General features: G+C 37.3%; 1 protein-coding gene across 38 annotated transcripts in view; it reads left to right on the top strand.

Annotated features, from left to right (window-relative positions):
- The window catches only part of rbfox1 (RNA binding fox-1 homolog 1), a 445956-nt gene that overhangs the window by 294111 nt on the left and 126294 nt on the right, over positions 1 to 25551 (top strand). For 10 of the 38 annotated variants that reach the window (XM_073939855.1, XM_073939902.1, XM_073939901.1 and 7 more), the window contains exon 1: positions 15610 to 15915. The exons of the other annotated variants lie outside the window; for them this stretch is intronic. The gene's annotated coding sequence lies outside the window, so the exon portion shown is untranslated. Of the gene's footprint in view, positions 1 to 15609; positions 15916 to 25551 lie in introns of those variants that run through there. 38 annotated transcript variants of the gene reach the window in all.

Below are 25551 nucleotides of genomic sequence, written 5' to 3'. Positions count from 1 at the left end.
ATTTGAATTAAATGTGACATTATGAATTAGATAGACTAGTAATTTCGTATACAGTGAAACACCACTCGCATGCAAACAGAGATCATATATATGTTCAGATCATATGTATCACTTTTGCAATACTTGCTTAGTGCTTTTGATTCATTTTGGAATATTTTTTCCACCCGATATTTTGTAATGACTTGGAAAAGATTGACCTGCACATTCTTTCAAATATCTCCTTTTGTATCTACAGAAGTACGAAAGTCATATATATTTGAAACTAAATTAATTTGAGTATATGATAAGCGTATTTCTCATTTTTGGCCGAACGACCTCTTTAAAGACACCGTTTTTTTTATTGCGTCTGTTCTTCTGCAGTGTAATAGATGTGGTGAGGAGCTTGAAGATTATCGGATTGTAAATACTCCTCAAAGCGGCAGGGTGGAGAGAGGAGGGTGGAGGAGCTCCCCGCAGCCTCGGCCCAGACAATGCAGTCAATTAAAATGAGATTGTGTGTGTGAGCGTAACGCACTGCAGAGAGAGAGAGAGAGAGAGAGGGAGTGTGTCGGTAATGCAGTGGGGGAGAGTGCATGAGCATTACGTGCCTGGCTCAGATCAGTTAAGTGATATTTGGGGGATTCTCCATCATGGCAGGCAGGCAGGCCAGCGGGCTGATGGCTTCAGCAGTTGGAGCGGGCTAAATTGAAGTGTCAGGTGGCAGAATTGTATTTTATTTTCTAATATGCTCGGCTGTTAGCTGTGGAAATGTTTTTTAAGGGCGGATGCGTACAAAAGGGATTGAAAGCAGGCGCGGCGGTCTTATCGTGTAAGACGGTATTTCTCAAATTTACAGCCGAGATGGCCCGCCGCCGTTCTCGTGACGCTCAAAGGGTTGCCGATGATTAATTAGGGGGAATCGGAAAGGCCACGCTTTTATTGAAGGTTTTAAAAACGTAACACTGTCATAAGAGGCATGAATGATTTTATTTCCTCCGTTTCCATTATACAGCCAAGCTAGCAGGAACCGTTCAGTTTTTTTTCCTCTCTCTCACTCACGTATTAAATGAAAAATTGCTTTCATCCTGCAGATATCAATAATGTGATGCCGGGGTCTTCTAGAACAGCTATTAAATTACATTAGTGGAAATAGTGGTACAAAAGCCATGTTTACCATTAAAGCGGAAAAAGACGGGAGGGAATGTCTTTGCGTTGAATTCCTTTATTGCCTATTTGCCTTTAATTGTGCTGGAGAGGAAAGAGAGTAGTGAACTGAAAGAGAGGCTAGTTAAGTACTGTATCGTTTGCAAATAACATTAAATCCGAGGCCTGACAGAATTTTTCCATTTCTGTAATGGAGGGTCTGAGAGCAGCCGTATTGTTTTTATGTTGACCCCGGCCAATTGTTTGGTAATGTTGGGCTGTCAGCCACGCTTCTTGACACCTTGACATCATCTGCACGCTTTTAGCTGGGAAATGAGTCAGTGAGGGTGGCGGGGCGGGCGGCATTCATTTAAAACAACAAGGCCGTCATCAGCAAATTGGGAAGCTAGTGAGCACCAATCCTCTCACCTTTTTTTTTCTTCTTTTTTCTCCACCCATCCATCCATCCATCCGACGTCTTCCCTGATGTCCCCACCCTCTACCCAAAATTAAAATAAAAGGGGTGGGGAAAAGTCCAAGTGGCTTGCTCTGATAAGTAGGTTAAGCTCCTATCTGTTAATTAGGCTATTCCAGATGTGACTAATTTACCAGCCATGGGCATACAATATGCTAAACACCGGGGAATTAAAGCGATGGAGAGGGACGCTTCCCATGTGCATTCCCTCTGATAGGACAAGTCATTTCAAAGCTCCAAAAAAGCAACACAAGTTGCTATTTTAATCATTGCCCACTCTATCTGTTCTTCCCACATAATAGTGCCTGCTCGAAATTAAAACATTAAAGGAAATGGAGATAATTGTCATTATCTCTAAAGTCGAAATCCTCGCCGGTTGCCGGAGCTGTCTGAAAAATGCAAATTAGATTATTATTCAATTATCACACTCTTGAAGATGAGATACACAACAGGCTTGGGTTTGTGTTTGTGGATTGACGGATGGATGGACGAGCAGGTTTGTGTTCTCTTCGCGTGTGTGTGTGTGTGTGTCTGTAATTTTTTCAGGCCCCAGCAGATGCTGCCAAAGCGCATTGTTTGTAGAGCCAGGGATGAGTCGAACATATGCTGGTGTTCTGCGCTCATTTTTCATCCTTGTGATTAGATTATCTGTTAAAACCATCAGGCGAACTTAATTGTTCATTTGAGATGTTGAGATCACACGATATTGCGCATGGGTCAATGATATGTATGAGGGTCTATGATAAAACGAAGGATAATTTGTAAGATCCTTGCCAAGTTCTTAGAACAGTGTGTCCTTTGTATTCTTGCTTGTTCTGTGTGGCTTTAGAAAGCTTTTATGTCATTTTTAAGGAATCAAAAAAAACAAAACAAAAAAACTTTCTGAATTTTTACATTACATTCTACATAATATAATATATATAAATGGTCCGTCTGTCCATTCATCCATCTATCAATTGTTAATTATTATAATTTATACATTTAGTTCCATCATTTATGTATACATTTTTGCAAATTCATGGAGAACATTCCTATTTTTATAATGTTTCTAGCAGTTGTTATGTAAAGGTCGAAATAGGAATTGTGTCTGTTAAATTATTTACCATTCATTCTAAAAAAATCAATTATACTACTAATTTTCACAGTAAATAGTGTCAGGTTTTGGAGAAGCACAGTATTGTTTTAATGTAGTCTAAATGTGCATTTTCATATAAATGTTAGATTAGGGATCGTCTATACCAGGGATGCCCAAACTTTTTTGTATAAAGGGCCTAAAACCAAATATCTGTGGGCCGAAGGTATACCAAACTGTATTATATTAAAGTTGAGTAATTTCCTACGTTATTTTATAATATTTTAAAATAAATAGAAAACATTACCTTAAATCGTATTAAATATTGCAGTATGACATTTTAAATGATAACTTATTACAATAAAAAACATAAACAAATCACAGTGGAGATCAAAGCTGAAAACACTGGCAGAATCTGCCTTTGACTTGATTTGCTCACCAAAGTCTCTGGATTGTCGGGTGACAGTATGTACATTTAAAGAAAATCTGATTAATTTAGCTACACCATTTAATTGAAACATTTAATTTCAATTAACTTCTAACAATAAAACAAATAAACAAACAAAACGGTTATTTTAAATTTGAATTGACAATCTCGAAACCATGCCCATCAGTTAGGATGGAGGGCCCTAGTTTACGCATTTCTGCTCTGTACAGTATCAAGTTTTATTTGTTTCTATGTACATATAATCCATAATATATCCTTCTTAACTCTTTAACTGCCCCATCAAGAAAAAAAAAAAAAAAAATTAGATTGCATTTCTTTACTCCTAATATCACTCCTCTGGTAGGAGATATAGAGGCTCTAAGTTTATCTTGAACCAATATAAGAAATTAATTAAGTATTAATTAGTATTATAATTATTGTAATTACTGGACTTTGTATTGTTTTTATTGTTTGTTTTATGGAATGTCTGCAGCAATATGGTAATGCCCATAACAAATGTCCTGTCGAGTAGTAGTAGTAGATAACACAATCAATGCATTTTTTTTTCAACACATCCCATAATTTTGAAAATATCAGCCTCTACTAAATAGTTGATATGTCGGTTTTTGGTAAAAGTACTGGAATTAATACATATACTATAGAAAATATGAAGTGTAAGACCAAGTTTTTTTAAAAAACATAATCAAAATAAAACATTTTTGAATACTAAATCATCTTCATTTTTTGAGGTATGCCATAACATTTTTTCAGATTCTCATTTAACATGTTTTATTGATTTTTTTTCTTATAATAAAACCAAAATCAAGTGCAAAAGTATTTTGTTTGTTTGATTTTTTTTTTTTAAACCAATAATGTGGTTGTTGTAAACCGTTATTTAAAACAGTCTTTCCTTAAACGACTTAAACAGTCATTATTTAAAAAATCAAAATATGGTCAACCATTTGGTAGTGTAGGCAGTTAGAAAACAAATCAGTCATATCAGTGACCCTCTGTATATTAGTACACTTGATAAATATTATCTTGGCAGGCATTTCTTTCCTGCAGCAGCTGTATTAAACACACATTTGAATCAGTTTGTGCTCCCTGATAATCAAACCCATCATGCAGCATCGCGATTATCTTCATTCTGCACATCTACACTTTAGATGCCCCCAGCCCGATGTAGCGTTCCCGAGGGTTGACTAACTCCCATTTCTACATGAGGCATCTTAATTGTAGACATCATGTCTGCGCTGTTCAGCAGCAACAGAAACGTTTGCATGTTTTCTGGCACATACGAAACATCTTACAGCGGCAAATCTCCATTCCTTTCATTGGAAGCCCGGCTGATAAAAGTGGGTTAACGTGATCCCTTCGGTCATATTGCAGTTGCTTGGAAGAAGAAAGTCCCAGAGTGCCTCACATAATCTGTTTCTCTCTCTCTCTCTCTCTCTTTTCCACTCTCTCTCTCTCTCTCTCTTCGCTCAATCATATATCTCATGCATCCATCCCTTAATTAATGCATCACAGAAATACATGAATAAGCAACTTGCTAGTAATGCATGTCCCTCCGCAGAGCACAGATCTCTTTTCTTTGTGCTTTCTTTTTTAACCGTGGTTGTTGAGAGAAGTGCTACTGATCTTGGCTGTTAGACGGTCTGGTCTATTATGGAGATGTGTGAATGGCCGGCAGGCATGTCTTACTGGAGTCCCAGAGTGTGTAATTCTGCTGTAGTCTCAGAACTTGCCAAGCAATCACTCGAATGGAATTGATAAGGTTCAATTTATTTATGTGAAGCATTCTGGGTTTATTTTCAGTTTTCTTCGGAGCATATGTTCAGAAGAGTTAGCAGAATGCAGGACTGCTGATAGTCACTGCATTGAGCTGTAGAGAATGTGCATGTCACATATCAAGGCTGTAATGCTATTTTTGTTGTTGTTGTTTTTTTTTTTTTTTGAGACTTGGCTTGTTGATCAGTTCCTCTTTGTTCGCACAAATTGTCTCTTTTGTTTCCAATTAGATGAACTTGTGACTTGACTTTTGTGGTGGGCATATGTTATTTAATTTTGGACATTTCTGTGTGTTTTATATCATACATTTTGTGTGGGTAAGAGTATAATGCTGCATATTTCTAGATATTTTCCTCAAAAGATCAATTTAAAAAGGTGATTAGAATTAAAATGACTGAAGGCATAACTACAGAACTGTAATTTCCCAGGGGATTCACATCTTTTTTTTTGTTTGTTTATTTACAATTATGAATTGAAGTATAGGACCTTGACCTCTGCCCCGTCCACTTTTGATGTTGAAAATTCAATGGTGCAGTTTAACAAATGGACTTTTATTGACGTTTTAATAACTTGAAACTATATATTATATAAGAAATAATATAACAAAAATTTGGTCTGTAAAATAGCAAAAAAGTATTGGTAGTTTATTACCAGGATTTTGTACCACAATTTACCACATCAACACAGGGAATATATCACTTCAAACTATTAAAAATGTCAATGAAAGTCAACATCATTTGCTCGTAATTCAATTCGAAACCATAAATAAATGAAAACATTCGGCTCAGTCCCTTTTTTTTTTATCAAGGGTCGCCACAACAGAATGAACCCAGCACTGGGAAACACCCTCATGCTGCATTTACAGCAGATGTGGATGAAGCGTCTAGAATGAGTGATTTAAATATTAAAAGACACGAATAGACATCCTGCGGCACTTTTGCATGAATAAGGCAGCGAGAATGGAGAGATTCGCTTAAAATTTTGCTATTTAGACCGTTTATTAATTTTAAAAAGTACAACTAAAACCTAAAGTACCTAAATGTCTTTTTTGTCTATTTGTTTAACAAACTCTAATGCGTTTTTAATAACTTTTTTTCCTTGTTGGTTTACATGCGAATAGCTCTATTTATGTGCACATGCTGCGTCTGGTGGAAACACAGCATTACACTCACTGATTCACACACATACACTACGGCCAAATTATCTTACCTTTAGCGCATGTCTTTGGACTGTGGGGGAAACCAGAGTACTCTGAGGAAACCCACGCCAACACTGGGAGAACATGCAAACTCCACACAGAAATGCCAACTGACCCAGATAGGGCTGAAACCAGCGACCTTCTTGCAGTGAGGCAACAATGTTACCCACTGAGCCACCATGTCACCCTAAATACAAACGTGAATTTCAAAATATTCAATAATTAATCTTTTTTTTTACAATACAAAGTTTTTTCTGTATGAATTAGCCTTTAGAAATGTATGTCTTTGTTACAATCCTTTATAGTGCAGTTAATACGGTGTGTTGTCGTAAAGCTGCATTTTTTTCTGTTATCTCTTTTCACTAGCATATTGTGTAACATTTACTAACATAAATTTTTCAAAACCATGTCTCATTTATTTAAAAAAATGATAAACATTACCCATTAAGATAATTGATAAAAAACCCTAAATATAGTACAGTAGCAAGAACCACTAATAAATAAATTAAACAATGAACTGCTGTAGTTTTTAACAGCTCTTGCTGTAAAATATATTTGTTAATCATACCTATGCGAACAAGTTCAAGATTGTATGAATAACAGACATCTCTCTTGACATAATTCAAGGGTAAACTATGAAAAGATTTCGAGGACACTGCACAATCCGCAAAAAAAAAAAAAAAAATGTAACTCTATATATACTCAATATTTGTTGAACTTTCATTTTGTTGCTAGGTTTGTTGGGATCAGCGGCGGAGCAGTTGGGTCAAGTGAATCTGGAGTCTCGGGGACTTGGCGAGTTTATTAATGTCTCTAGGCACAACCTCCTGACCCTGTCAAATCAAATCTTCTGTGTGCTGATCCACATCCTCAGAAAGAACGGCCTCAGATGATAGATTTTGAGTGAACTGCAACCCCTTCAAAATGACATGTACCAAAGTGCTCTCATTGCTCAAAAGCCAGTTAACCCCCATCGCCTTTTTGACACAAAAGCAAGAGACCTGGAGTGCCATTGTGTTTTTGTCCACTTCCCACTATATAAAAGCCATTTGTTTATAAAACACATTAGCCCACATTCTCAAATCGTGTCCGGGGGCGAAAAGGCCCATGTCTTTTTTTATTGTGGTGAATCAGGTTCCTCGGAATTTGGCTCTTTGGCCCTTGTGGCTTTGAAGACTGTGGTTTTTGCTTTGTATTCAGACGGGCTGCTTTTTTTTCTCCTCGGTGTGTGATGAACCCTACTCAACAGTGTGTTAACTGAAATGGGAAGTGACAGATTCACTAAGGGATAATATTCCTGCCAAAGAAACAGATATTACCCCTTGCTTGCACATTATTGTATGGCCCAGCAGGAGGAACTGCAAGACCCCTAAAAATACACCAGTTTATATTGATTTTTGTCAAAATAATTTAAGCAAAATGCCTTTTGGTGTTGTTAGGTAAAGCAGGTCAGCTGAGTATGTGTGCGTTTTCCTTTGTAGTAATATGCTGCGGGGAATGCCTTGCAAACACAATATCTGCATATATTATGTTATAAAAGAAGTCTCTTATGTTTATCAAGCCTGCATTTATTTCATCAAAACAACATTAAAATAGCTTCATGTGAGCTGGTTATTAGTAATGTGAAATATTCTAACAGTTAAAAAAAATTTATTGGAATGTATTTTAATTTCAAATCTCTTCTTGTCATAGCAAAACTGGATTTTCATTCCTTCGTCTTGTTACACAATCCTTTAAAAATAATTTGATACATTTTCACAGATGAGTTAATGTTTCTCTGTTCTTGCTGAACAGATGCATTGAATTCACAGATTAATTATAACCCTAGTATTAAAGATGCAGTTTCGCCACCTCTGAGCCACATTAAACAGTCTACTTTAAAGTAAATGCATCTATGCCACTTCACATATACCACCTTTCAGAGTACATTTGGCATAATAGGTTGATTTGGTGCCCAAATATGTCTTTACACAGTGGAGTTAACACAGTGCTTTGTGCCTGCTTAAAATTCACTGGGAAGACTGATGCCACATAAAGGCCAGACTAAATTATGCTTGCTTTGACCAACCTCAACCCCAAGTGTTAAAGTATACGGATGTAATTACTGTATAAGTCTATTTATGCCACCTCCAAGCAGCATCAAACAACATGGGCTTTAAAACAACTTTAATAAAGCCTTTATGCCACCTTGTGTGCAGCGTAAGCCTGACTGAAGAAAATGTCTTATTATTAGTAATGTTCAAAACAGTCAATAAATGTATAGGAACCATTTTAGTTTCCGAATAGAAAGTTCTACACAACAATTTATCAATTTTAGGGACAGAGCCCCTAGTTTAAAAAAAATAAATTGTGATTTCTTTTGCGATAAGAAAGACTTATTTTGTAGTGGTAATTCCCAGAAATTTTGCAGTCAATTTTTGCGATAAATATATACATTTATTGTGAAATTGTCAGCAATTTTACATACTAAAAAATCTAATTTCACATTGACAATGGGACAAAATTATAATGACAATGACACAAATCAAAAAAATAATATATATATATTTTTTTTGGTCTCTTGTCAAGACAAGATCTAAAACAGATCTAAAACGTTATCAGATTAAACCAAAGTTTTTAAACCTCTTATTTTTATTCACAATCTTACTTTTTATCAGAGCATTTTTCACTGCCCGGAGCATCTGGCATCATGTACCTCACTCAGGACATGCGTTGGGGCTTCCCCTACCATAATATACTTAAAACACGGATTGCCGTAAAAGTCATCAATGGCAGAGAATAATTTTCTCTCGTTAACTACAGAGAAAGTGTCTAACAAAATCACTAATTGATTTGACGCACATAATAATACCAGCCATACATATAAAGCACAAATAATGTCCTTCAATTTGATCACGTCCAGTGAGCGTCATCCTTGAACCAATCTCCATTACTGTAAACTGCTTGATTTTCTGTTTGTTTCATTGCTCCGTTTGTTAGATGTTTGCTCCCACTTTTTTTCGCAGTCTAGAGCGTGTCAAATGCACAAATTGCCCAATTCATGCCACAGGATGTCTAATCCCATCTTTCCGTTGACTTCACATGTAATCACTCATTCGCGTCTGCTTACTGCACAGGTTGCAAAACAACCCCTCTTGTCCCCTTTCATGTAATTTAATAATTGTGAGGGCGCAGGTGAGTCGTCATTTTTCGAGAGATACTCAAATACATCATGTGCACTGCATATCCAATGTTTCTAATTCAATTAATTTCTAATTAAAATCTATTTAATTTGAATATATGGTTTGGAATTGGATGTTTTATGATATTATTAATTTGTGACCTTTGTTGATTTTTGCGTTGGATTCAGTCATCTAAAATTGTAAAAAACTGGAGTCTGATAAAAAAAGAATGCAAAAATGCAGCAAACAATAGCAAAACACCAACATAATATCATTATCACACTACACACAAACAAAATAATAAATAAAAACATGAAAGCAGCGAATTTATGAATTCAATTGAACAAAACATCAAATGAAAAAATAAGCAGTCCCAATATTAAGCCTTGTGACACACACAATACTGTTCAATGACAAAATCAGATTTCTATTTAGGGCTATTCTGCACTTAAATTAACTTCATATAGATTCAGTGAGCTTGGTAATTGTAAAGCAAACAGTAACAAAATAAATCAAAACACCATGGCGTTCAGTTTATATAAGGTAATTTTAAAGGGTGATACTGAGGTAGGAACAGCTTGTGTGATGCTCTGTGAGGTGTGAGGAGCCAGGGGTGGGCGTAATGGAGAGGGGGAGGGGCCAGGCCATTAAATAAAGTGTTCATTGCTGGCTTTAATTAAATGGTGACTGTGATCTGAGTGGAGCGAGAGATTGGATTGTATGACATATCTCTAGCCTCCGCTGAGAGCTCACATCAGCTGTGTCAAAGATATCGGGAACGGAGCATAAAGTCAATTACAGCTCCAACAGTGAACAGATAGAAGAGAGGAAAAACACTCCCAAATGCTGTCATTTGAGAGCGTTTCAGACACATTTATGACAAACTACAGGGAAGGGGATTGGCGAGCAATGCAGGTGGACGGGGAGCTATTTGGACATGGTGACCCAAGGAGATGCATAAAAATCTCTTGTGATTGGGAGGCAAGATTAATCCTTGAAGGCAGGTATTGTTTGCGCAGAACTCCCTGCAGTAGATTGAAAGGTACTTCAGGTGCTTGAGGTCACAACTTCACCCTCAAATGATTTCAATAAGGACTTGAGGAGCCCTTCAGCACTGTGGACGCTGCTCCCTGGGCCCTCTCAAGCCTGAACTAGATGAGGCAGCGGGGAATTCACAGTATGCTTGTATAATCAGCGCAATTAAAATGGCCATGCTTTGGCATGAGATAATGCTGAGGAAATCCTGGTTGTGTGGGTCTGCCATTTTGTCAGAACAGTCTGTTCGGACCACTGGTCTGTCGAATTTTGCCTCAGCGAGAATAATGTTAGATGTCGATTTCCACTGGGGGGAAAGTACTTAAAATGTATGAGCCAAGCTCCAGCCGTTGTTTATTTTGTTTGTCACTGAGTTACTTGATATGGTTGTCACAAATATGAATGTCACGGAAGCGGATAAACAGCTTTTCAGGATCAGATCGAAAATTGTGATTAAACCTCAAAATATAAACCGTTTTTTATTTCATTTTTTTTTTTCAGAGACTTTTCACCGCAGATGAAAAATTGCAGGTCATACATCTAAGTTTTGACAATGTAATTGATTTTCCATTGATGTAGTACCCGGCTGCTGTTATCCTTAATTCTATCACAGAATTTAATGACAGAAAATAAAAGCAATGGGATTTCTGTAAGCCCAGTGAGATGAAAAAGAGCCGACGGGCGGACGAGAGAACCGTCAGCCATCGCCCGGAGCCAAACAACACTTATGGATGGGCTTTTTCCACATTCTTAAATTGCAAACCAAACCATTTCATGAATATTGATGGCGTCTGGACATGTTTTTTCAGCATTGTTTTTCCCCCAAACCAGCTAATTCCCAAGCTCCTGTCTGGCTTTGCTTATTATCAGGCTATGCAGCCTACATAAAGGCGCATTTAACCTGCGATTAATCTCAGCCACTCCGTTTGTAATGTGATAGAAAGTTCTGGATGAGCATCAAGCCATGTTTGGATAAAGGCCTCTGCGTGTGCCGCGGCTGAATGAGACAATCATTTTCAATGGGCTCCCATTGCCTCGCTTTTACTCTGCGAGCCCCCTCCTTCCCCACGTGGAGCGACGAGGATTCAATGGAATGAATGTTTGTTGATTTCCCTCTGAAATCAAGAAGTAGATTAGTTTGAATTGGTGGGGAATGAGGTGAGGAGGCTAGGTGGCTCGCTATCGCCCAAGCCCATTTCCCATTTCCTGTGTGTGCGCGCTGGAGGTGTGAGAGAGAGGGCAATGGTAATTACCGTCTGTTTCTCTGGCGCAGTTATGCCACTGATACACATCCACGCTCCCATTATCCTGCAGATCAGCCAAGCCGTTTGTGTTTGCGTTCGGAGAGTATCAGATTCCAGATCTGGCTCAAGATGTTACAGAGAGAGAGAGAGATGTCACATCTCAACCTCCCGCTCATACTTTGCATTAGCTCCTAGTCCATCTTGTTCCTGTTCCATTCCTTTTCATTTTTTCCCCTAAACATTGAATAATGAATTTGATAACAAAGGGAAATGTGCCGGTCTTCGCCAGCCTGACTGAAGTGCTTAATTAGCTGATTACAACGAGCCAGCATTGGCCTCTCACCGCTCGCATTCGGTCTGCGATTTCACATGACAGTCCCCTCGCCACGCTGACTGTTCATAGCCCCCCTGCAGCGGACAATTTTTGTGCCAAAATGTGAAATTACTGTGAGACGTTCAGCTATTGAAATGAGCAGCCCCAGACTGGATTGAACCAATCTGCACACAAGACAATAAGCCCATCAGTTTTACGAGGGTTGTGGGATTACTCTTAACGAATGTTGAATTTCCAACCAATTACACTTGAAATACGTCAAGGATAGGTCAGAATGGACAGCATGTTGACTAGACAGTTCAAATAATATTTAAAATAAAATCCTGAGGATTAAACAAGTGTACTTATCCTAAAACTCACTCAATTTCCTTCGGCTTTTTCCCTGATTTGACAGTGGTCGCCACAGCAGAGTGAACCACCAATTACTCTGGCATGTTTTAATGGCAGATTCCCTTCCTGCTGCAAACCAGCCCTCAGGGTATAACCTTCAGTGCTGGGAAACACCCACACATCCTCCCATTCACACACTACAGTCAATGAATTTAATTCAATTATTCTATATTTATTATCATTACAATCTTTGTAATTTGATGAAGATGATGATTATCATTACTAATATAATAATTGGTAGGGTATATTAGCATGCAAGGCTTGACATTCACTTTTTTGGTCACTAGCCACAATTTTGTTGTTGGAAAAAAATATTTTATATGCATAAAATTGGACTTTGCATGCTAAAATGGCTTGATTTAGATTGTGTTGTGTCCACACACCTCATTTAAATCACTTTTTGTGTGTTGTATGTGACCTTTCTCACTGAGCACGAGCAAATGGGTTGTGCTTTCATAGTGTCGCATTGCAATTAGTATTTTATTACACATGACTTTTCAGGGCTCAGCACTAGAGATTTGCCACATTTTTCTCTAGCCACACCAAAAAATACTGACAATACATAAGAAATAAATATTTCTTAGCCCAAAATAAGCAAAAGCAAGTGAAAAACATACCTTATGATGACTTGCACACGGTAACATTAGGCCCATTAATAATCTGTTCAAAGAATAGTGAAACCGAACACAACTACTGCTCCTTTAAAAAAACACATTTAAAAAAATCTTGATCTCTCGAGAGCAACAGGACTGTGGGTGCAAGAGTGTCAATTTTTGTCTATTTCAAAAGAACCGATCGCACCATTTGCATTCCCAGGCATGGATGCTTTGCACAAGGAACCGTTTCGTTTTTTACATTTTTAAACACTCGTGCGCATCACATCAGCTGTGCATCACACTGAAGAGCTCATCAGTAAGAGTGGATCACCTGGGTCTCACCATGCGCATGATCATTCACTCATTTATAATATAGCCAGCAGCCTACCTGCTTTCTTTGGCTCACGCGAGCACAGTTATCTTTCACGCTCACCCTGAACTCCCTGAACTTTTTTTTTATGAAATCTTCTAGGGATGTCCAGATCTGATCACGTGATGGGAAATTGGGACCGATCAAACGCGGTCTCAAACTGGATCAGAATCAAACGTTACCTCTCGATCTGGATTCTTCTCATTATTTTTTAACATATCTGTAGTTATACAGGGGCACAGAGTTAGACCTCTTTCTTGACTTCACACAGAAATAACAACGAGTGCGGCATGACAATACTTTGTTGCAGAGATGCTATTGGTTAAATGCCGGCAAAGTAGAACAAGGAAGCAGCTTGAAGCCGAAAGCGCGAGTATGATCTGGAGGTATTATAAAGCTAATTTCGACAACATTGCCATAGCAAACTGTGAGATATGTAAACTTGAGATTGTTTTAAGCTTAAGTTGAGGTGTTTTTTTGTTTTTATATTCGATTTTTTTTTTATATATTCACTGCTGCACTAATGTCCAAAAGTGAAGAATTGATGTTATTTATTACTTGACTGTTCAAGCTACCTCATAGAATTGCTGTGGTGTTATTGTCAAGCCCTGGTTGCATGTATTGGCATGCAATTAGTAGGATACATTTTATAGCAACAGCATAATCACTGTGCATTGCAAATTGTCTGGCATTTACTTACTGTAAGTTGCTGCTTAATGACCAACCCATTTTTGTCAGTACAAATGGACATACGATGTCATTGTGTTTGACTTGGCCGTTTTTGAGTGCTTTGCTTCATGAGCTTTGAGATGTATTAAGTTTATAAATACAATAATTTAGTTTTTGCTATGTTGCACAAACAATAAAAAAATGCCTCTGAAATATGTCTTGAAGATGTACAAGGAAAATCAATTTGGTCCAAATCTGATCAAATGATTGTAAATCTGGGCTGATCATGCAGTTTCAGACTCGGCATGACATCACTTGACATCATCGTTGCAGAGATGCTATTGGTTAAATGCCGGCAAAGTAGAGCATGGAAGCAGATTAAAGCGGAAACCACAAGTAGGCTATTTCTGCAGACTGGAGGTATTATAAAGGTGATGACAACAACATTGCCAAAGCAAACTGTGATATATGTAAACTTGGGATTGCCTGTCGAGTGTTTTAAGTTGAGGTGCTATTTGTTTTATATTAGATTTTTTTTTTTATTTACTGTTGCACCAAAGTCCAAAAGTGAATAATCTGTGTTATAAATTACTTCATTGTTCAAGCTACCTCACAGAAGTGCTCTGTTTGTTAACAGTTGAATGTTAAAATAAGGTGAATTAAATAAAAAATAAGGAACATCCTGGATCTGTTTCTTCACTCTTCTTTTAGAAGTATCGGATTAGGTTCGTTATCAGCAGACACTCAAAATCAAAACCTGATCGGGACATCCCTAGTCCAATACCTTATTTCTAAACATGCATTGATAGCTTAAGAGTAACATTCACAAACCCAGTGTCTCGACAGCCATTTTTTGTAATGATGTTAAACCCAAAAGTCGACTGCATTTTAATCCCCATGATCGTCACAACATAGCCCTGGCGGAGACCACATAGTTGCGTCGCGGGAGCGAAATAAGCCTTTCCTCCGCATCAGCTTTTTTTTTTTTTCGCTCTCTCAGACTGTAACACAAAACTACATTTAAAGCATCAGATTTTGTGGGGCCGATGTGCAGTCTCAATAATTGATGAGCTTGGCTGAGTGTGGAGGTTTGGAGACTCGCTTCGCTTTACTGCAACGCCAGAGAAAAAGAGAGAGGTGAAAGTGTTAGATATTCTCTCACATGGTGTAGGTTGTTATGCTGTACCACCCACACTTTAGAGCAAGTGAGCTGTGAAATGTATTCATTGTAACATGGAAAATGGAGGCAAGGAATTGCCTGTAATGTCTGACAGCAAGGGCAGCCAGCCAACATCACCTGCATTATATCACTTGTTTTTTTTTTTTTTTTTATATCATTATGATGTTGGCGGAATTGACAGCAATTTCATTACCAAGCGATTTGGGAAGAAATCACCCACCGTTGACTGACCCCACCGCAGAAGGATCAAATTGGGAAGTCAGCTCAAATAAAGTTAATAGTGCATTAACTGAACCCTAAGCCTCTAAGCAGTGTTCCTCATCCTCCCCCCAGTTTTAGCTCCTCATTTGTCTTTTATCTTCTCGTATCCTGGTGAAGGCAGCTACTGTATATTTGTACCTCAAAGGCAAGGCGGCATGGTTAAAAAAAAATGACACAAAAAACAGGATTGGCTGCAATGTATAGGAATGAAGCACACGGACCAATGGAGTGTGGCGTTGGCCCCTCCCATCTGCATATCTCCGCTCCTCCGCAGCTCGCAAGAAAGCAGGCTGATGAATAACACAGAGGGGACTTGTCTCTGGGATTATTAATTTCCCATCTCTCTCTCTCTCTTTTTCTCTTTCTCTCTCCCCTCCCTCTCTTTCCCTCGTTCATTCTCAGTGTGCTTCCCCCCATGCACGTGGCTCTTTTCTTTTTCTTTTTTTTTTTGTTTCTTGCCTCGCTGTTTGAAATGATCCTTTTCCATTCAGTGTGAGAGTGCATGAGTGTTGCTTCATGGAGCTGCGCGGCCACTGTTAACACTGCCTGGTAGCTATTCTTCCACACAAGAGCTCTCGCGTCACGAGGGGGTGAGTTGGTATCTATTAAAATCAATATAGTGTCGTGAGACCCGGGGCTGGCTGTACGGCAGGGTTTATAATGAAATTTTCAATCTGAGTATGCCTGCATCTGAGCCTGACCTACAAAGGGAAAGGGGGATTTCTTGCTGAGGACTCCAGTTGAGCGCCGGTCGGATGCTCGTATTTTGTGTGTGTGTGTGAGTTTGTGTTAATGCCAGCGAACGCCTGGGTCTCATAGTGTGATCAGTCAGCTAACAGAGCAGCGAGTTGCTTTTGTTGCTAAACACCAGGCATGCTTTTATCACAGCTAATGGGGATGCGTGTGAGAGACCTTGATTTTGCTGGGGGAATGGCAATGGGATGGAAATGCAAGCTAATGATGGGTAATTGAAATAGCGGGGAATTATAGTTTGTTTTGTTGATATTCGCTCTCTCTCTCTCTCTCTCTCTCTCTCTCTCTCTCTCTCTCTCTCTCTCTCTCTCTCTCTTGCATGCGCTTGCTCTCCCTTTCCCTCTCCGAAGCTTTGTTGGAATATTGATGACTCTCTCAGGCTGCAAAAATGATAATGATTGTAATGACATCTGCATCGGAAAGTACTTACGAGAGCAATAACAACCAACAATTGAACTTAACGCACATTACGTGACACGCTCGGGCCGTGACTTGACTTGAATATGAAGAGACACAAGTGATGGTGATGCTCGGTGCAGATGTGCTTGGGAATTCATGAGTTTGTGCTGAAGATGATGGAGAAATGTAACTTCCAAAAGCGACATTCGGTGCCAAACACATGGCTGTATTTTGATTGGTGGTCGGGTGTGGGATATAATTTGTGGGAGGGGTTAGGAAGGAAGATGATTACTATATAACAAATATTTTTGGACTGTAGTTGTATTTACTTACTTTTTTTCAAAGGTTCACCAAAACAAAAAATCTTTTTTTTTTTCATTTACTCCTCTTTTTTTTTTTTTTTTTTTTTTGACATCAAAGGAATTTTTGAACAAGAAATCTTGCACTTAGCAAATTGAGTTTTTTGCATTTTCAGAATAACTTCCTTTGTGGTAAACAGAAAAAATAATTTCATAAATGTTTAGAACCACTGGAGTGTAAGTAAATGGTAAGGAAATTTTCATTTTTAGGTGAACTATCCCTTGAAATGAGTGAAATCACATGGTTTGCTGAGGCCTTATAAAATTTTGGGGAGTAATTTATATTTCATTTTAAGTTTTAAGTCTTTCTTTCTTTCTTATTTTTGTTTTCATTCATGTGCATGCATTAATGTACAAGGCAATTAGTATTTTGTCTTGTAATTTTACTTAAACAAGATTTGTAATTGTTGAATAAGAAATATATTTAATATTAAGATTATTTTTAATTTGTAATATATTATAAAATTTTGTGGTATTTGTTTAATTTCATTAAAGTCAATTAAACTAAACTAGTTTATTAAAAAGTTAAATGCTCTGGAATTATATAGTCAAAGCTAGATTATTACCATTATACAGTTCACATATTTATGTAACTCCATATATATAGTGCTCAGCATACATAAGTACACCACTCATAAATCTTTTAAATTACATTTTTTATTAGGAAGCTATACAGTATTATATTTGTGCATATACATTAGATTAGTCAGTGCTGAAGCTAAATCTGGGGCTTATCTGACAAAATAACTCACGATAAAGGTTCAAAAACTAGTACACACAAATGGATATGTTATAGAATAATATTAAATACACATTTAAAAAAGAGGTAAAATCAAAAGAAGCTAAATTTTGTCGGTTGTAATTTTTTTTGTAATATTTTGTTTGAACTTTCTTGAATTTTCTTGAATCTTTCAATTTCTAAATATGTTTGGTGATTAAATTTGTCATTTAATTAATATATCTGTTTAATAAATCTGTTTTGTTTTAAAGCACCAAAATACATTGCCTATATTCACTGAGAAATTGATCAAATATTCATTCAAATATAATATAATTATAATATATATATGCAATAACAATATTAAGTGATTAAATATGAGTAATCACAAAAACTGTAATGTAAATTCTTTAATAACCACTTCACTGCTTTCATTGGGTGCCATACAGTTTGTGGGAGGAGTTTGACATTAAGTCATCAATTTTTGCTATATAATTTCATTCACATTTTGACACATTTCTTTACAAAACAATGTCATTTACTTTATATGACTTGTTCTTCACCCCCTTTCTTTTAAACATATCATGTTTTCACACATTCCTATTATACAAACTTTTAGTGCTCAAGTGCTTATTTTCACGTTGAAATTAAATAAAACTATTTCCCCCCTCTTTTATTTGTGCGTGTGGTATAATCCCCCATACTGTAGTGTACATTGTTTCCCCCCACCCTTCGTCCCAAAGAAAACATGATCCTCTGCATAAGCTGACACATCTTTTTATACCCTCATTACATTGTTTTCAGTAGCTTTGTTCACTCGAAAATGATTTTGGGAAGAAATGACAATGGCAGGAGAAAGAGCGAGCAAGGATGAGCGAGAGAAAAAGAGAGAGAGAGAGAGAATACCCCACATTCTGTTTATGTAATTTAGTGAGTCATAACGTGGGTGCATGAGGCATTATGCAAGTTCTGGTTGTGCTTTGAAAAATTGGTTATCTCCACAGCACCTACAAGGCACACAGATGGATGCGCCTCAGTTGTGGTGCGCCTGAGCCCTGGCAGTGTGGGGAGCCCTTCTGGAGGAGGACAGGCCTTTTTTTTCCTTTTTTTTTTTTTGCTCCAGCCGTCAGGGCTTTTTGGATTGGTAAATCCTGTGGGCTCGAGCGAATAGAGGAAGCGCGGCGCTACATGAGGGTGAATAATCACAGTGTGCAGGAGAGGGGATTTCGCAGGGCACTGCATATGCCCTGTGCCTACTGTTCACCCCGCCGCTCATTAGATGCTGAATACATCATGCAGATTTCTGCCAGTCCTCTCATTTCACATGCAGCTCCTCTTGACAGAAATTAGAAAAGAGAATATATAATCAAAGTGATGCTGTTGTGTGTCTCCGTATGTATGTGTGTGTGTGTGTGTGTGTGTTTTCTATTGACATATGTGTTGTTTTTATGCTAGCAGTTTACAGTAAGCTACTATAAGGTATTAATGGTTACATTTTAGTTTTATATTTGCTGTTATTATAAATTTAAGAACTGAGTTATGTTCGTCAAGGCTGTGTGCTTACTATGGGGGAGTAAGGAATGGGTTTGGTTCGGAGTTATTGCATGAATTTATGAATGAGTTTTTAACCACAGTTATGTAAAACAAGGACACAAAAAAATGTTTCCATGTTAACAGTCAAAATTGCATTTGTATTTTTGTAAAAATTATTACTGTAAAACAATATTGTTAGTGTAAAAAATAAATAAAATAAGTAAAAAAAATTCTGGCATTTTTCCGGAAAAGGTCTGTATGTGTGAACAGGCCCTTTTTGAAAATACCGGTAAATACGTTCTGCCAATTTTCCAGAAAGAGAAGTTGTAACATTACCGGTAATTTGCTGGAATGCTGCTCTGTGTGAACGCAGAAGGAAAATAGCCAGAAAAAGCGTGTTTACGATTAAAACGCACTGACGTGAGACGTCTACTCCAGCCAATCAGAACATTCAGACGCATTCACATCTGCGTTGTTTATGAAAACAAAAGCCTTTGAATATTTTTCCAGACACATTCAGCTGCTAGTTATTAGTTAGATAACGTTACTATGTTATATGTTCCGCCAGCACACACACATGTACTTCTCGACACGCGAAAGTGTTCCTTCATATGTTTCTATCGAAGACAATACTTATCCATCCAAAGATGGTGTAATCAAATGTTTACAAATGCAAGTGCAGCCGTTTAGAGGCCATTTCTGGTTAATGATGTCAGAATTTACCTGTATTGTGGAATGGCTGTGTGAATGTTTTTTTCCGGGAAAAATTCTGAAACATCCGACCCAATGTGTTCATGTTGAAATTAACTTTTAAGTTGATGACAGCTAAATAAAGGCTGTACATATATTTTAGTAAAGTTTTAGTCTGTTAATTACTGATGGCAGTCTGAAAATGAAAAAGTTTGGAAAATTTTAATTAAATATGTGAAAAACACACATTTAAGCACTTACAGTGTAGCAGATTTACATTTTGCAGACAATTTCAATGCCATTTCAATGCAAATGCTAATCAAAATTCCACTACATTCAAACAATCCTGTCTGAGTAGCCTATAGTCTCTACTAATCAAACTAAAAGAGCACTAACAGGTTCACATTCAAGACTGTTGACATCTGCCCCTGAACAATGCAACAGGCTACCACTCTGACCCAACATGGACATAATAAGCTGTAAATGATTTATTCATTCATTCATTTTCTTTTCGACTAAGTTAATCTGGGATTACCACGGTGGAATGAACCGCCTATTCATCCAGTACGCATATGTTTTATGCAGCGGATGCTCTTTCAGCTGCAACCCATTACTGGGAAACACCCATACACTCTCATTCACTTTGACCAAACCAGCTGACCGAACCAGCGACCTTTTTGCTGTGAGGCGACCATGCTACCCATTGCACCACCGTGACAGCCAGCTCTAAATCAAATTTGATTAAAGTTCTCTAAAATAACTAAATATGTATGTGCTCTAGACATTGTAATAAACACTCAAAAAACATTTAAGGAATTTTACTTACATAATTCTTGACAAATTCAGACAAAAAAAAAAGCAAGTGCAAAAAAAAATTAAATAAATAAATAAAAAAAAGATCAACTCAATGCGAAGGTAGAGTAAGTTTATGGCAGGATGACCAGGGGCCTCATGTACGAAGACTTGCGTGGAAATGTTACTAAAACATTGCGTACGCACGAAGCTGTAAATGTGCGTACGCAGAAAAAAATTCAGATGTATGAAACACTGCGTACGCCGAATCTCACGCATATTCTTTTGTACATCTGAATGAACGTGAAACTGAGCGCAACATGCACGAGCACAAAACCCCTCCCTGCCTCCTCCCCCGTATGAATATGCTAATGACTATGCTAATGGCAAAACCCAACGAAAAAGCAACGGCAAAATCAAGCAAAAAGAGAAACTTTGAACAGAATGTGAAATGGAGGTGCTGCTTTCGGAGGTAGACCGGAGAAAAGCGGTGTTATTTGCAAGTTTGTTCTCCGGAATTAACAACAAAAGAAAAAAATAGAGTGGGAGTTTAGCTGATACGGTTAACACAGTTGGGTCTGAACATCGCACTGAGTGCATTTAAAAAAGAAATAGTGTGGTTTATATCTGTAAAATGTTGCAGTACCCTAAGCGGTCTCAGTGGCGCACCTCATGAGAAGCATGAGATCATGTACAGACATATTCGAGCGTCAACTCGGCTCGAATCCAGCGTCTGATAAATTCTTTATTCTTTTTTCCCCGCTACATATCAGATTTTGCCCACTATTTATCAAGAGAAAGACAAGTAGGAATCATCAATAAGTTTGTGCATCATATTTTATTTGCACATTTATTGAATGGAAATGTTTCTGATTCACGCATGCAAATTCATCTTCAGATAGTGTCTTTATAGCAATGTGTGTGCGGTAGATTGCTCAGATTACATTGCGACTGCTGCAATTTGCGCTTTAATGTTTAGCTGGTCAACTGTATGGTATGGAAATCTTACATACCTACTATATGAACCCGTCTCATACAGCTGCCATTGCAAGGATCAGACACTTTGTAGAGAAGAATTTAACACAACTGCCTCTAGGAGTCGCCAATGGAAATAAAACAGACACGCACAAAAAATGTGCGTACGCCTGGCAGAAAGCTGCCGTGAACCTGCGCACATTCCCACGTTCAGTTCATTGTTAGTAAATCCAAACTTGAGCGATTCTGAGCGTGAAACCTGGCGTACGCAAAGTTTTTGTGCGTACGCAGCGTTGATACATGAGGCCCCAGACCTTTAATTTTTAACTTTATTATATATAATATAATATATACATATAACTTTTTCTATCTAATTGCATGGTGAAGACACACAATAGGACCCATTAGACATGTAAATGTGGTTTTAAGACAGAAAGAAAACACTTTTGCTTGCATTTTTTTTAATTGTAAAGTGATGTGGATCAATGAGCTTTACAGGGTTAACAGATTAAACCTGATTGCAACAGCATTTTTTTCTCTACACTGAAAAATGTTTAGCTTAATGTATATGAGAAATGCATAAGAAGACATTGCAGAAGAAATTAATAATAATAATTAATAATAATAATAATAGACTATTAATGTTAGTAGTAGTAGTAGTATCAGTAGTAGTAGTGTTAATAAAAAAATATATATTTTTATATCAATAGCAATCCTTCAAAGATGTATTATATTATATTATATTATATTATATTATATTATATTATATTAAACTATATTATAATAAACCTCTCCTCTTACACAATAATGACATTAATCATGACTATCAACATATTGCAATACGGTTCTCAAATAAACATTCATCATAATCCCAGACCAAATACATAAATACATTAGTGAACACTGAATCCATGTTTGCTAAAAATAAAACAAGCGCCCATTATTCCATATCTCGTTATTCCCCATGACTTCACAAAGATCCAAACCATGTACATCGACTGTAAAACATCCGCAGGGCCGCACTGCTGATTATATGTTTCATCGTTTGGCAAACGCATGGCCCTTAAGTGTGAGAATGAAGTATAGTGTTCGATGGCTCCCTCTTTTATTTCCCTTGGAAGGTTTGCCTCGTACTCTGTTATCGTCAGTGGGAGTTAAGTGCTGTGTGTTGAGCACAATCACAACGTGTTTATTGCGGCGATTATGTAACTGGTTATAGTTGTAGCCTGTCCTGTGCTGCCAGGGCCTCGCAGCGTGCATTACGCTAGTTGCTAGCGTTGCTGTTTGGCTTGCGGCAGGGCAAGAAAAGAGGGGAAGAAGAGGAGGAGGAGAGTGTCGGGGAAACCTCACACAGGGCTGACAGCATTTGCTATCGCTTGTGGAGTGGAAATAGAAAGGTAGCTTTCCGCCGCGCGCCGCTGTGTCATACTTGTATTGAAATGATAATGGAGCACATGCCGATGTAACGGGGGCTCCGCTCTCAAATCCCACAGGGAGTTGAAGGAGAAATACCACGGTCGATAGTTCTACACAAAACAAAAAACACTTCTCTCTCTCTCTCGCCTGGCGAGACGTAGAAACGCACGCTGCCTCCTTATTATGGCATTGTTAACAAGACGCCACGTTCTGGAAAAGGAGCCATTAAAGAAAACACAGGCTGTTATTAAGTCAATGACTGAGTGAAGCACACCGGGGGTGATAAAACCATCATATTAATACTTCGAACAAGCTAAAAGGGGCAAGTATATTGCTTTGTAAACATTTCTGCATCAATAGCACGATGCCACAACAAAAGATAAACCCCAGGTTGAACAAGGAGATAAAGCGACTGTTTTGCAAGATTAAATAGAAAGTGATGCCAGCTTGGCAGCCGGGGCCGTGTGTTGCATGGATTATTTATAATGGGCGCATGAAGGAAAAATAAATAAATAAATAAATAAAGAGAAATGCAAATCATACAATTACAAACTGTAAAGCCAAGTGTTATAATAAGAGCACAGAATTAGGGCCTTTAGCTTGAAGTAAATGCATTTAAATCTTAACATTTGCATCTTGGCAGTTTTGGAAGACTTGTGTATATTTATAACTTTTGTTTGTTAGCTCCGCTTGAGCTTTTTTTTGTTTATAAGAGTATCTGTGTTTTTAATCTAAGCACAATGGCTTCACACCTGCTTTGAATATTGTTCATATATAGATATGTTTTTTTTTTAATCTGCGGCTTTTATAATGTACGACACGGTGGAAATTGCCTCATAAAAAGTCATGAAATTTCTCCTACGTGGAATTGTGTGTTGTTTGTTGCTCTCTGTGTTGCAAAGAAGGCCTCCATAATCCATTTACTTCAATTTGTAAACACACAAATGACACCGTGCACCAGCGCAGATGTTACGAACCCTGTATTTGTGCAGCAGAAATCATCTAATACCTTGTATATCTAATCTTATTCAAATTAGGAAGCACGTCTATGCCTGGGTTTTGTAGTGAAAAAGCATGAAGTAGAAGGAAGCATTCTGCTTAAGTAGTGCTTCTTGTTTTTGTCATTTAACTAGATTAAATGCTTTGTTGTTAAGTAGAGATTTAATGTCAACTGTCTTTTTGCATACACACTTTTTTATTTAAATTGTATACATTAAAGGAAAAGTTCACCCAAAAATGAAATTACTTAATAATTTACTCACCCTCAAGCCAAGTCAAGTCAAGCTTTATTGTCATTCTGCTACATGTGTGGGCATACAGAAGAATGAAATGTCGTTTCTCGCAGGACAACAGTGCTACATAAATTAATCATAAATACAAACACAATACTGGATATAAGAGCTATTTTAAACCTATGCATAACTAACATATACAGTACTATAAGATACTTAACTATACACATACGACTTAACTATACACATAAGATACTCAACTATACACATAAGACTTAACTATACACATAAGATACTTAACTATACACATAAGACAGGCTAACCCTTATACATCATCAGTGTACATATTTTTCTGTCAGATTACACAGTCAAAGTAATCATACATTTTACCCTGGCTCTTCCATGTTGTACAATGGTGTTGGATAGTGTCTTTTATTTTAAAGCTTCCGAAAATGAATAAATCCATCATTAAATTAGCACACGCCAGTAGGGGGTTAACGCATGTCATATGAAGTGATGTGTTTTTGTAACAGAAATTATTATAATTTTTGAATTATAAACTCTATTCACTGACTTCTGGTGGAGGCCGAATACAGTTACAGTATGTGCGGCAGATATACAGTGACCAATCATGTATGATGACGGATAGACACATGTACAGTACAATGAAAAAAATGATTTCTGCAAGCAATTTACATGGGTTGAATTCACACCCCTCTCAGTATAGCCTGCAAGACACATCTATTTCCCGGAACTTCTGCTACAAATACATCATACATCTTAATTTGTCATGCGCAAGCCAGAAGTGAGTATTTGGAGTTTATAAATTAAAACCTAGAAATATTTCTGCGCCAAAAGACATGTGTTAATCCCATAGTGAAGTATAGAAGGCTGTATATGCTTTTGGAAGCTTCAAAATAAAAGCCACTATCCAACATCAATATACAGCATGGCAGAGCTAAGATCAAATTTAAAACTATTCTGGCTGTGTTTGTCTGACAGAAAAAAAGTAATATACTGTGCACTGAATATGGCTTAAGGATGAGTAAATTATTGGGTAACTTTAGGCAGTTTTGGGTGAACTATTCCTTTAAGAAGAGATTTTGTGCACATTGATTGTAATTTGTCAGGCACTATTTTTATTTATTTTTTTGATAATTTAACGTGTCTATATGATTTATTTATTAAGCATAAATGTTATGCTTGTTGTTACTTTCTGCATCAGAAGTTTTACAATAATATATTTGTGCATATATATTAGATTAGTCAGTAATGAAGGCAAATCTGGAGCTAATCTAACAAAATAACTTCTGATAAACATTCAAAAAAGTAGCCCAAATTTATATGATAAGGGAAAAT

Source organism: Danio rerio, chromosome 3 (assembly GCF_049306965.1).
Source record: "Danio rerio strain Tuebingen ecotype United States chromosome 3, GRCz12tu, whole genome shotgun sequence".
NCBI lineage: Eukaryota > Metazoa > Chordata > Actinopteri > Cypriniformes > Danionidae > Danio > Danio rerio.
The sequence above is the reverse complement of the archived record's forward strand: the minus strand, read 5'-3'. Positions and strand labels throughout refer to the sequence as shown.